We start from the raw sequence: 13,233 nt of genomic DNA, 5'->3' as shown, positions 1-13,233 counted from the left end.
GTCCTTACACAGTTGTACTCCTGGTATTAACAGAGTGAGCAGGCCACTGCACATCTTTGTATGTTATTTATGGAATGTACTTCTCCCATTACCTGATCATTGTCTTTTTCATTTGCGTAATCCGGTGATTAACAGTATTGTCAGGCTATTATCTTACTGGTACTGTGTACATTGACTGATCTTCTCCATTATTGGATCCATCCGGACTGGTTTTTAAATGCTCTGAATCATGCCAATATCGTGCTCTCGTCTTGAACCTAATTGTAATGATCGCTCTTGTCCCACTTTGCGTATCCTACTCACCCCAACTGTGAAGCGCTAAGATACCCTCCTGGGTCAAGTTCGGGGTATACAAAACTGTATAAATAAATGGGACAAGCAGCCATAAATCGCGATGATGTCTTTAAGGTCAGGAGATGCAGCACTAGGCTACGCATCAGCTTGAAGGGAGTACACACGAGAAAAGTGGCATCACAAACGGTTTGAGAGGGTACATGTGTGATAAACCTCTAATAATTCTCATCACAACCGGTGACTTAAACGAGGACTGTTGGTCCTGCAAACATAGTAAGGCTGAAAGGGCTGTCAAATAATCTTTACTAGTACGCACTGGAAGGCCTTGCTGGACCATAGACAAAACAAACAAATGGGTCAGTTTTGTAAATTGCACGCCAGGTCACAAATGTATCCCAGTACCAAGCATATAAGGATTTTGTGGAGTAGCGTCTAGCAGCAAGGGTGACATCACCACTCCAGATGGCAGATCAAATGCAGTCAGTTGACGCTGCTCAATATCTACACATATTGGGGCTAACTTAACAGATTTGGTGGAGGACCCTGCCCTCTTGAGACAGGAGTTCCCGCAAAGTGACTGCCTTTTTTGGAGGACAGATGCTCATGTCCAGAAGGTCTGGGTACCATACTCTCCTTACCCACTATGAGAACTTTTTCCCAGTCATTCCTGATGTTTTACAACATGAGGCAGGAAAGGCATGGTCAGGCAGGGATACAGCAGTCCCAAGCTACATTTTAGCCAGAAAGTCTAGCCAGGGTTCTCCCTCTGTTGGAAGCCACCTTGTGCCACCTCGTGAGGAAAACCACTTGTGATTTGCTAGACATCACCCACTCAGTTCGATCAGGTATTCAGGGACACTGCTACGTAGTGCACAGTCTGGAAAATCCCAAGGCACTTCAACCACCTACAGAGGCGCTGAGCCTTCTGGTAGAGGACCCAAGACCCTCACCCTGAGCTGCTTGTTGCAGTACCACATGGTGGTGTTGTCCACAAGAACCTGTACCAGCCTCAGTTTGATGGTTGGCGGCAGGAAGTCCTTCCACACCAAGAAATTTGCCCTCAACTCCAATAGTTTGATGTGGAGCGCCGTTCTGCCAGAGCCCTGGGTGGGGTAAGCAGAGGGGTATGCCACTGACCCAATTGCGGTCAAGCAGCCACCTCTGTAGAGCTTTTGCAGCCCCGCCAAAACCTGGATGGAATCTGATAAGTCCTGCTGGTGCTGAACCCAAATGACTTCATATCCCACTGCAGAGCCTGCTTGTGCTGTCTGGCATGTTCAACCAGCAGGATGTCAACAGTCCAAGTAGCCTCAGAGTAATAGTCACTGAAATCCAAGAGCGAGGCGGAACATCAGGATCACAGTTTAAATGTCCTTGACTCTTCGATCCGGGAGAAAGGCACAAAACTGCATGGTATCCAAGATGGCTCAAATAAACAGGAGAATCTGCACAGCAGTCAGGTGGGACTTTGGCACGTTGAACATGAACACCAATGATGTCAGATGGTTTGCAGCCATCCAGAGTGCTCTACAACTGGCTTGGGCAAGCCTGCCTTCAACAGCTGGTAATTAGGGGAAGACTGGAACACCTGACCTCACAAAGGTGTGCTGAGATGCCCAACATCACTTTTGCGACTACCCAAGGGACATGGAAATGAGCACTGTGCAGGTTCACCACAACTATCCAGTTTCCAGAACAGACAGACCTGGGATAGATTAAGCATCTTGAATTTGTCCTTCCACAGGAAGGAATGGATAGGGCAAAGATCTAAAATAAGACAAAGGCTTCAGTCCTTCGGCAAAAGGAAGTAGCGGGAGTAACACCCTTTTATACTTTTGAGTTCTTCATCCCTTTCTGTGGCCTCTTTGGCTAAAAGGACACTCACTTCCTGCAGCAAAACCGACCTGTGACCCAAGTCAGCTGTCCTGACGGGGTAGAAGGTGCAGCTGGTAGAAAGAAATGGGAGAGCTTAGCCCTGTTGCACAATTTGGAAAATCCCTCTGTTGAAAGTAATGTCTTGCCACGCTTGGTGGAAATGGTGGATTCTGCCTCCTATATGGTAGCTCTGTGATGGAAAGGAAAGTTCTTGAAATTAGAACTGTGGGCGAGGGGGACAGAGCTATGCATTGTACCTGATGTTCTAAGCATTGCCTCTAGGTGCTGCAGCCCTTACCTCGAAAGGACAGATGCCTGGACATCCTCTGAGATACCCACAGACCTCATCCAAGCCTGGCTCCAAAGCACCACACTAAGGCCAATTGCCAGACCCAAACATTGGTTTTGTCCAGGCTAGTCCGGATAACAAATATTGCCAAGTCTCAGCCATCCTGAATAGTTTGGGCTAAAGATGCCCCTAGGTCGTGTGGGGCCATCGGTAAGATTTGGCCAACAATGTCTCACAGTGCATGGATGGAGCCACTAAGATGGATAACATTTACTGAACATGGGGCAAGACTGGCAGAAGAAAATGTGCGCCTGCCAAACACGTCCATGCATTTGGATTTGCTGTAAAGAGGGCTCATAGGAAAGGGGTCAGGGTTACGCTTGCTGGTGGATGCCTGAACCACCAAGCTCCCTGGTGATAGAACCGGTGTCAGAAATTCAGAGTCACCCAGAGCTGGTCTGTGGCGACGAACTACCGGTCTTTTGGCCGGAGGCCCTGAACATGGTTTTACCCATGTGCCTCATTAAAGGCCGGGTGGGGGTCAGTAGGCACCTGCCAAGTTGAAGCACCGCCATCCACTTTCAACTTCCATAGGCACGAGTTGCAGATTAAGGACTTCTGAAGCCCTTCTGATAACTACTGAAAAAGATGCTCTCCTCCAACAAGAAACTAACCCAGTATATGAAGTGTCCAGACTACCAGCATCTTGTAGGTCTTCATAACATTTGCATCACATTTTGGGGCAAATTATTCCCCATCATCTGCAAAATTCCACCTATGGTATGTACTAAAAATATGGTGCAGTGTCTGTACAAACTCTGCTGTAAATGCAAAGTCAGAGTTGGCGGAATTGCTAAAAGTCTGTGGCCCGATAACCTCTGAGCCCACTATAGGTTGTGGTTCAAACTCGGGCGTCTATGTCGAAGGAAGTATTGCAGAGTGCGGCACAGAGACCGAAGTCCGCAACAAAGCCGGTTCAGAACCTGCGGAGGGTTTGAGATGCACAGACACCCCTCAAGGCAAACTAGCCAGGAGTCAAATTGGAGGTCACTACAGAACCCTGTGTCTCGAAGGCGTATGAGAGGCAACTGGAAGCATGTCGAAAACGTGCAGCATGGCCTCCCTAAAGGCCTCAATTTGCTGCAACGTTGCCTATAGACCTGGAATGTCAGCGTCCATTGGGACCACACTCGGAATAGGCCACACTGGGGTTCAGGGCTGAGACTAGTTGGAATGTTGACATCCTTGTGCCTTCACTAGAATTCAAGAATGGCAGAAACGGGCCAATTTCTGCTTAGACTTCTTATTCTTTTTTGACTTACCTGAAGACTTTGACTGTGAAGATACTCCGTCGCAGGAATGGAACCTTGCTCTCGCCTTCACCCAGGCATGGAGCAGAGTCTTGCAGTGTTTTGAGACTACATCTTAATTTCATGATACTATGTAACCTTCAGATTCGTAACGTTTAATTTGTAAAGGGCAAGTTCACCCAAGGGTACCTTGGCGCTGAATAATAGATGCTTATTGTTACCCAACTCAATGGAACTCATTTTATTGACCTCAGAAGGATGAAAGGCTAAGTGGATCCGCTGGGATTAGCACCTGTGACCATTAGGTTCAACACAGGCACCTACAGTGGAAGCATTAGTGCACTAAGCCGCCAGGCTGGGGTAATCTGGGGGCAGTCGTCGCAGGTTCTGGAGTCATGTTCTGACCCCAAGTACTATTTGTCAGACATTAGCTTGCAACAGTCCTTACAAGGTTTACACACTGTCGTTTTAGGAGCGGATACTTCCCTTTCCCAGATCGGCGTTTAAAGGCACAGAAAGAAAGGAATTGACATTAGCAAGCTTACATTTGGCTCACTTTGTCATTGCCAGCAAAGAAGGGCGTCGTTGGGGGGCAGCACCACACCACATACCAGTATGCACACAGGATGGCCAATCCAGTCTGATCCTGGGGAACATTCACAAGATGAGGAATCTGCAATCAGAAGTACCCATCAGAAACAGGTGCTTGTTTCACAATTTGTGCTGAACCCCCCGGCCTGTACGAACACTAGAACTTCCCACTGGCCAGTTGATGGTGATCATTGTCTGACAAGGCATACTTGCAGAAGATGCATGTGCAATCAGGATTTTGGTGCTATGGCAAATCAAGACACCATCAATCTCAACAGTTGCATTATCATTCTCACTGTCAGAGGTACAGTAACAGTAGAGAAGAAGAAACATTTGAAGTACCATCACTCTCTCTTAACATAGATAGACTTTGCCTGTCATTGTATTGAGTGTGGCTCTGAAGAATGTATGTGCTCCGCGCACAAGTGAGATATATATATATTTTTTTTAATGTGGAGGACTGAAATGGTTGGCTGAGTGAGTGAAGCACTGGATTTGGTTTCTGTTCTTTACCAGCCATTCATCTAGGTATGTATAGACATGAATGGTATTGTACCGAAGATGTGGTGCTACAACAGGTAGGTATTTGGTGAACACCTGAGGGACTGCTTTGACCCCCTAAGGATAGTCATTTGTGCTTAAGGTGGGGCATGGCTATGTAGTCGCTGACACACAACAGCAGAAGGATGTAATGTAGAGCTGTCATTCTCTCACGGGATGACATTACCGACTTATTTTTATTTATTTATAACGTTTTATACAGCGCTAGCTAGACCTGTGGGTATCAGAGCGCTTTACATACACAAAGGAAAAGAAAAATTGCATAACATCGCAGGACATGAGGATGCATAAATATATTTTAAAAAACTATTTGGCAAGAACTGATATTTTTGGTTGTTACGCGACAAATCCTACACAGGCTGCCAAATTTACAGCAGCGGTACTAGTTGTCCAATGAAATTACTTTTGTTGTATCCTTCCATATTCCAGACAGAGCCAGGAGTACCAGAGGGTTTTTCCATTCTTGGTCTTTGGGAAAATAAGTTAGTACATATAGTTCCAGTCAAGAAGTGACTGACACCAAGTTCTAGAGCTTTGTTCACACTCAGTAAAACACTGTTGCAAAAAAAAAAAAAAAAAGGATTTTACATCAGCAGCACATCTATATACAGGATGTTAAGGCTTTTGACAGATCACTGCCACTCCCCAAGGGCCAGTTCTCTGCAAGGTACCCCATCACCCACAAATATACCCTTATGAATGAGGCAACAATTCCTAAACATGATGTTGTTGGTCAATGGGAGATCGAGTGAACAAAATCCTTTGTTACTGGAGTCGTCTTAACATGGCTGTCCAAGATAGTCATGCAAATTTCAGCACATCCTGGGAGGGGTGTGTCCCCCTAGGCACAACTTACATCCCAATGGTGGGCTCTTCAAATTATGGTGATCATTATACTCCAAAGGAAGGTTTAGTTCATATTTCTGTTTATTTTCATTCTTATAAACAAATGCTTTGTTCAATTCCAATGTCGATAATTCAATTCATTTTGACTGGATTTATGACATCCAATGCATTTCGGGTTTAACCCCTTCGTCAGGGAACACTCGTACAAACCTTTAGTAACAATATTGCTACTTCCCATAGTTTACTACAGTCCCGTATTGACAGTTTAGACATAAATACACTCTGTTCATTGAAACTTGGTGGCCATCTTTAAGTAGCATGTATAGAGTCCGTTGTCAATTACTAACCCAGCATGCTTTATACATGGATTAACGGTCGTTAGTTACACACCACCCGGAACAGATTTGAGCCGATGACAACAAGACTACAGCATATGACTGGACCGTAAGCGCCTATGATCCGTTTTTGTTATCTTTTATTCTAGCACTTGTAGTTTAAACACACAACTAACAGAGTTTGATACTGTTATGTTCGCTTTTTCGAAAAGTACCGACATGATAACTTAATTTTTTTAATTATGGGCAATCTCACCAACATGTCGATACATTCTGTCCTTTTAACACACTGCAGAACACTAACTCACCATGGAGTTTAAACTAGTTTTATATTGTTTAATCTCGCAAAATCTTTTAAACTCATGGTAAACCACTACGCTAATTCAGACCAAGCCAGCACATAATACACCGTTTAGTAAATATAACGCACCACCAACTTCCACACTATTTAGTGCAATGAAATTAATTGATTGTTTCCTTAAACCGCTAGCAATTTTTGATTCTACTTAGTTTGTTACAATATTATGCTTTGATTAGATAATATGCACGATGTATATATTACAAGAAGCAGATTAATTTAATCGACAGTTAAGTCCCTCATAGTATTATTTGTTTTGATCTCTAAAATGTTCCCCGATGAAGGGGTAATACCCGAAATGCATTGGATGTCATAAATCCAGTCATAATGAATTGAATTATTGACATTGGAATTGAACAAAGCATTTGTTTATAAGAATGAAAATAAACAGAAATATAAACTAAACCTTCCTTTGGAGTATAATGTTCACCATAATTTGAAGAGCCCACCATCGGGACGTACGTTGTGCCTAGGGGGACACACCCCTCCCAGGATGTGCTGAAATGTGCATGTTTAAGAGACGTCAATGATTGGAAGAAGTTACTCCAGGAGCACACTCAATATTGAGATATTGGACGCAACCTTTCTGAATTTGGTAGTAGCGCGAATTTATCTACAATTGTCCAAGGTAGTCCTCACGTAGCCCGCTGTGGATGGCACTGGAGAAGAGGACGCAGTACTGAAGACATCATGCAATAGAACCTGCACGGTTTTGTACTACTTCATGCAAACATGTCCAAGTGCACATCTTCAGCGCGAAGAGAGGCAGTTTGTAGGTTGGAATGATATCCAAGTGAGTCCAAAGGCCTTGGAACAGGGTACCAGGGCTGGATTAATGGTAGCAGCACCTTCAGACAAATAGGGGTTTGCCAGTAATCTGTATAGATTGGGTACTTTTCCTCTTGCACACTGACTACAAAGATTTGCAAGGAATTTAATTGTTTAGACAAAGTACACTATTTTACAAGGAAACTGAGAATTCTTCAATGAGAAGCTAAAAAAGACAGTTCTATAAAAATAAACACAAGCAAACTTTGCAATGAAAAGAGCAGATATTGGGTGGAGTTCTCATCAGGAAATAAATACTTCACTAGAGGGGGGTAAGAGGATGGAAATGATACAGGATACACTGGGGGCTGTGTATGGGATTCAGCGATCACTCAAATCGTAGAGGGCAGACCTTTCCCCAAAACACTGCTAGACCTACAATGTTGGTCACACATTTTAGAAAAGCGAGCGCAAATGTGGACAATCTCAGTTCAGAAACATATATGTACACTGCTTCATCCTGGACAGAGCCTTCACCTGATGTGCTACTGTACATCACCTGATCCTGGACAGGCCAATCAACAGATGTGTAAATGGCTTGGTCATGGAAAGACTGATCTGCCATAAGACTAGTAGTAGCTGAAATGTACCATCGTTTATGGGGATAAGTAAGTACAGGAAATTAAATCCTTGACCTAGCTGGTATAGCGGGACAGATCTGACTGCTCCACTTTGAAGCAACGCCTGGACTTCCACTTATAGCAGACATTGGTAGTGTTGGCATAATCATTGGCAGATAGAATATTGAGGGGGTGTTAGAACTGGGGGTCTCTAGTTGACTGAGGTAGGTACCTTAGTCCAAATAGGGACCCTTGCTTCTAAGTCAGGGAAAGGAAAGACCTTCTCAGATAGCCCCTGCTCACCCCCCTCAGTAGCTTGGCACAAGCAGCCAGGCCGATCTCCAAGGCAAATGTGTAAAGTATTTGCATCCACGCTCTCAGTAACCCAGTGATAACACCACAAAAGTTTCATAAAAAAACGATTATATGTTTAAATAAAAAAGATATACGATGAGACCACACGATAAGAATCCAACATATGTGTATTTGTAATATTTCACCTTGCTGGTTATTAGGCCAGCAAGCACTGGTAGGTTCTTGTAGTATTAATGAGCAATTTTCAATTATATAATGCACTCCTAATGCAATGCTATGCAGTTCGTAATGCAAGAATCAGCCAGTTCGTAATGCAAGAATCAGCCAGTTCGTAATGCATCAATCAGCCAGTTCGTAATGCATCAATCAGCCAGTTCGTAATGCATCAATCAGCCAGTTCGTAATGCATCAATCAGCCAGTTCGTAATGCATCAATCAGCCAGTTCGTAATGCATCAATCAGCCAGTTCGTAATGCATCAATCAGCCAGTTCGTAATGCATCAATCAGCCAGTTCGTAATGCATCAATCAGCCAGTTCGTAATGCATCAATCAGCCAGTTCGTAATGCATCAATCAGCCAGTTCGTAATGCATCAATCAGGCAGTTCGTAATGCATCAATCAGGCAGTCCGTAATGCAAAAATCAGGCAGTCCGTAATGCAAAAATCAGGCAGTCCGTAATGCAAAAATCAGGCAGTCCGTAATGCAAAAATCAGGCAGTCCGTAATGCAAAAATCAGGCAGTCCGTAATGCAAAAATCAGGCAGTCCGTAATGCAAAAATCAGGCAGTCCGTAATGCAAAAATCAGGCAGTCCGTAATGCAAAAATCAGGCAGTCCGTAATGCAAAAATCAGGCAGTCCGTAATGCAAAAATCAGGCAGTCCGTAATGCAAAAATCAGGCAGTCCGTAATGCAAAAATCAGGCAGTCCGTAATGCAAAAATCAGGCAGTCCGTAATGCAAAAATCAGGCAGTCCGCAATGCAAAAATCAGGCAGTCCGCAATGCAAAAATCAGGCAGTCCGCAATGCAAAAATCAGGCAGTCCGCAATGCAAAAATCAGGCAGTCCGCAATGCAAAAATCAGGCAGTCCGCAATGCAAAAATCAGGCAGTCCGTAATGCAAAAATCAGGCAGTCCGTAATGCAAAAATCAGGCAGTCCGTAATGCAAAAATCAGGCAGTCCGTAATGCAAAAATCAGGCAGTCCGTAATGCAAAAATCAGGCAGTCCGTAATGCAAAAATCAGGCAGTCCGTAATGCAAAAATCAGGCAGTCCGTAATGCAAAAATCAGGCAGTCCGTAATGCAAAAATCAGGCAGTTCGTAATGCAAAAATAATGCACCTCGTAATGCAACAATCAGGTATTTCGTAGTGCAAAAATAAGGCACCTTTTAATGCAACAATCCGGTTTTTCGTAATGGAAAAATAATGCACTTCGCAATGCAACAATCAGGAAGTTCTTAATGCAAAAATAAGGCACTTCACAATGCAACTAACAGGCAGTTCGTAATGCCAAAAATAATACACTTTGGCACCGATCGCGGTGCTCTGCACAGTCTTTATGCATCTCTTCGCGGTCAGCTACTGCCAAAATCTGCCAAAATATTCCCCCAACACTGTTACGATGGAAAACCAAATGCAACTGCACACTCCGGCCCTGGAACTGCCACTCCTCGGCAAGAACGGGCAGCGATACGGACTTTAGCGGAGACTGGCGCTGCAAAGATGGGAAAGGCCGAGAGCGTTTCTCTCGTTGCCCGCATCCGGCCCCAGGCGGCAACACACGAACGCTCGCTGAGCGTTACCTAGGGGGTGCGATCTCACTCTCCTCACGACTTGGGCCTCAGGTGCAACTTCGTTGATCTTGGGCAGTGGAACTCGGACCCCTGACGGTGATGGTTCGGGAGCACTCCTTGGCAAAGGCAGGCTCGGGCCGGCGGTGAATTTCCCTAGCTCCTCTGGGGATGCCGATCCGGGCCGAATGCAAGGACTTCTGGTCACGCTGTAAATCGACGCAGAGAACAAGACTGTTCCGGGACACAGTCACGGGGCGATTTCTCACAAAAGTCTCAGGCTGCAACAGGGTGCACACACACAGGCACACACACACAAGGGCACACACAGACACACACCGTCGCTGAGACGCACTTGAGCTCCGGGTGCACACGATCACAGAGCAATCCTCACGAAGGTCTCAGGCTGCACGAAGCACACAGCTTCGATGAGACTCACTTGGACTCCGGGTGCACACAATCACAGGGCAATCCTCACGAAGGTCTCAGGCTGCACGAAGCACACAGCGTTGCTGAGACTCACTTGGACTCTGGGTGCACACGATCACGGGGCAGTTCTTACAAAGGTCACAGCGTCACTGAGACACACTTGGAAACTTTTATGTTTCTGAGTTTCCACAACAGGGAGCCAGCTCGCCTCGGGCCCTTGGAGACACGCTACTTCGGGACACAGCAGAGTCCTTTCAAGCAAGGGGAGACAGCACACAGCCAAGTCCCTTAGCCTCTCCTTAGTTAAATCAGGCCAGCCCCAGAACACACAGCAAGGGTCAGTCGTTCTTTTCAGCTGTTCTTCCTTCGCAGAGGTTCCTCTTGCCCACGAAGTAGCTTCAATCCTTTTCAGTCTTGATCAGTCCAAAGTCCAGGGGTTTCAGCTTACATAGTTATACCCCTAAATGTCTTTGAAGTCTTTGTGTTCAGGGGGCAGTGACCCCTGTCCAAACCAGTTCTGGGTGTTTCCCTGCTAGTGACACCTTCCTTTGATAGTGGGGGTCTAGATCCTCAATCACTCTGCAGGAGATGGAGCCATTGTTTTATGGCAGCAGCCCAGGCCTCCACCTCCAGGGGCTACTTCTCTCCCCTACACTCCAGATGCAGGTCAGCCGTGGCTGCCTCACCTACTCCTCCCCTGGGTCAAGACATTCCCCAGATCCCATCATATTCAAATCCAGACATTCAATCCACAACCAGGCAGAGACACACACAAAATTGTTAGAACAAAAAAAACAGCCACTTCTAAAAGCGTCATTTCGAAACACACAATTCAAAAACCACCTTCACAAAAAGAGGTTATTAAATAGTGATTTCAGGCACACTAAACTTCACCTCTCCATCTTAAACCTATGGGAAGATAGGCTGGAAACATTACACAGCCTCCCCCATTCTGTCCTATGGGCAAGATGGCCTTGCAACAGTGAAAAACGAAATGGAGAGTATTTCACTGTCAGGACATGGTACACACCTTAGTACATGTACTACCTTTCACAGACAGTGCACCCTGCCCAGGGGGGTACCTTGGGCCTACCAAAGGGGTGTCCGATGTGCATAAAAAGGGAAGTGTAAGGCCTTGCAAGTGGGTGCACTTGTCAGGACAACAAGGCAGTTTAACACTGTGCGCAGGCACTGCAGTGGCAGGCCTGAGATCTCTTTTCAGGGCTGCTTATGTGGGTGGCTCAATTAGTGCTGCAAGCCCACTAGTAGCATTTGTATTACCAGCCCTGGCACACATAGTGCACTTTACTAGGGACTTTACTAGTAAGACAAACATGCCAATTATGGACAACCAATTACCATTACACTTTACACCGGAAGCACTTGCACTTTGACACTGATCAGCAGTGGCAAATTGCCCAAAGCATCTAAGTTGGCAACACCAGGTCAGAAAAAAGGTCTAGAGGGAAGGCAAAAAGTTTAGGGAACTTTAGCCAAAACGAGCCAAGTCCAACAGGGGGGCATGTAATTAGCGCATTATCTGTGCAATGATGGAAAGTACTCACCTCCCTGAGGTTATCTCTTTCCACTGTGGGAGATATAACCTTATAAATCCTGTGAAAGGTGCTGTGTGGCTGGAGGAAATGTGTGGGAGGCCACTGCTTTGAGGCGCAGTTGCCATCAATTTGAGCACCTCTGGCCTCACCACAGCTGTTGCCCCAGAAGAGTCCCTTGGAGTAGGATTTAGCGGACTAACCTTCTTGAAAGTAATGCTGTGACTGGTACAGAGGGCGTTATAAAATGGCCAGTGACTTGGCTGGCTCATAGTATAGTGTGTTGCCTCTAAAACACTGGCCTTGCAAACTGGATCTCGAGTGTTCCCATAGCTTTCCTACAAAGGTGTCCTTTGTAATTTTCTGTAACATGGAGTCGGACTGATGGCCAAAAATGTGCTCCCCATGAAAGGGTACACCGAGGAGGTGTTGCTGGACTTCTGGTAGGAATACAGAAACTCGCAATGAGCCTTGCCATCAGAGAATGCTGGTTTTTGGATCTCTGAAGGCAGTGTCAGCATGGTCCAGGGATCATTTGATGCTTACTTTAGAGATAATTCTTCCCTCCTGGGTGAGCACCTTTCTACACTCCACGTAAGCCGCTGAAAAGTGTCTTACCAACTACTCCACTTCCTCCAAGTGGTATCTTGATGGGGTATGGTTCCAAAGGCAAATTGTTTTTGGGATCAACATTACAATTATGCTAAGGGTAGTCTCGGTCTTCTGTAGTAATGGGCTCCTTCAAAGGGGTCTGGAAAAGCCACAGTTGGACCAGTTTTGTAGTTTGTGGGGACTGGGACCGTGTAGGTGTCTGTGCTGCATGCAGGCTTAGTTTTCTTAAGGATTGGAAATGTCCTAAGCTCTTCTGAGCTTTCCTCCTAGAAGTTGAATGTTTGTTTTTTGGCATGGGGCTGGCCAGGAGGTGGAGGCTGTGCTGGGCATACTAAAATGTGCCTTATAACTGGGTCTACATAGATCCTTCCTTGCCTCACATCCAACTGCTCACCTTAGTGTTCGTGTCAACTTCGAAGTCTCTTGGTTCCGAGGTGGGCAGCAGTGAATTGTGGTTACATGATATCTGGGTATTGTTGGTAGCAATTCCAGGGAGTCAATATTAAGGATTTCACTTCCAGAACACAATGATACCACAGCTCAGAAAGCAACAGCCTCATCCCACAGTAGAAAACAAAACAATCCAGGGTTGAGTCTATGTCCTGGTGCAGTGTGAGTTTTGGGGAGGCATCACGTGTCACCTTGAACCCAAAATCTTTGACAATAAACAACTTGAAGGTCCACGC

The 13,233-nt window shown here is 45.6% G+C and overlaps 2 protein-coding genes across 8 annotated transcripts in view; one reads left to right on the top strand and one right to left on the bottom strand.

The window, feature by feature from the left end:
• RALGPS2 (Ral GEF with PH domain and SH3 binding motif 2) overlaps nt 1-13,233 on the bottom strand; it is a 983,056-nt gene that overhangs the window by 605,482 nt on the left and 364,341 nt on the right. The gene's annotated exons all lie outside the window — the stretch shown is intronic.
• Nucleotides 1-13,233, top strand: part of LOC146833760 (uncharacterized) — a 72,332-nt gene that overhangs the window by 45,564 nt on the left and 13,535 nt on the right. The window lies entirely within an intron of this gene.

Source organism: Triturus cristatus, chromosome 4_2, assembly GCF_964204655.1.
Source record: "Triturus cristatus chromosome 4_2, aTriCri1.1, whole genome shotgun sequence".
NCBI lineage: Eukaryota > Metazoa > Chordata > Amphibia > Caudata > Salamandridae > Triturus > Triturus cristatus.
The sequence above is the reverse complement of the archived record's forward strand: the minus strand, read 5'-3'. Positions and strand labels throughout refer to the sequence as shown.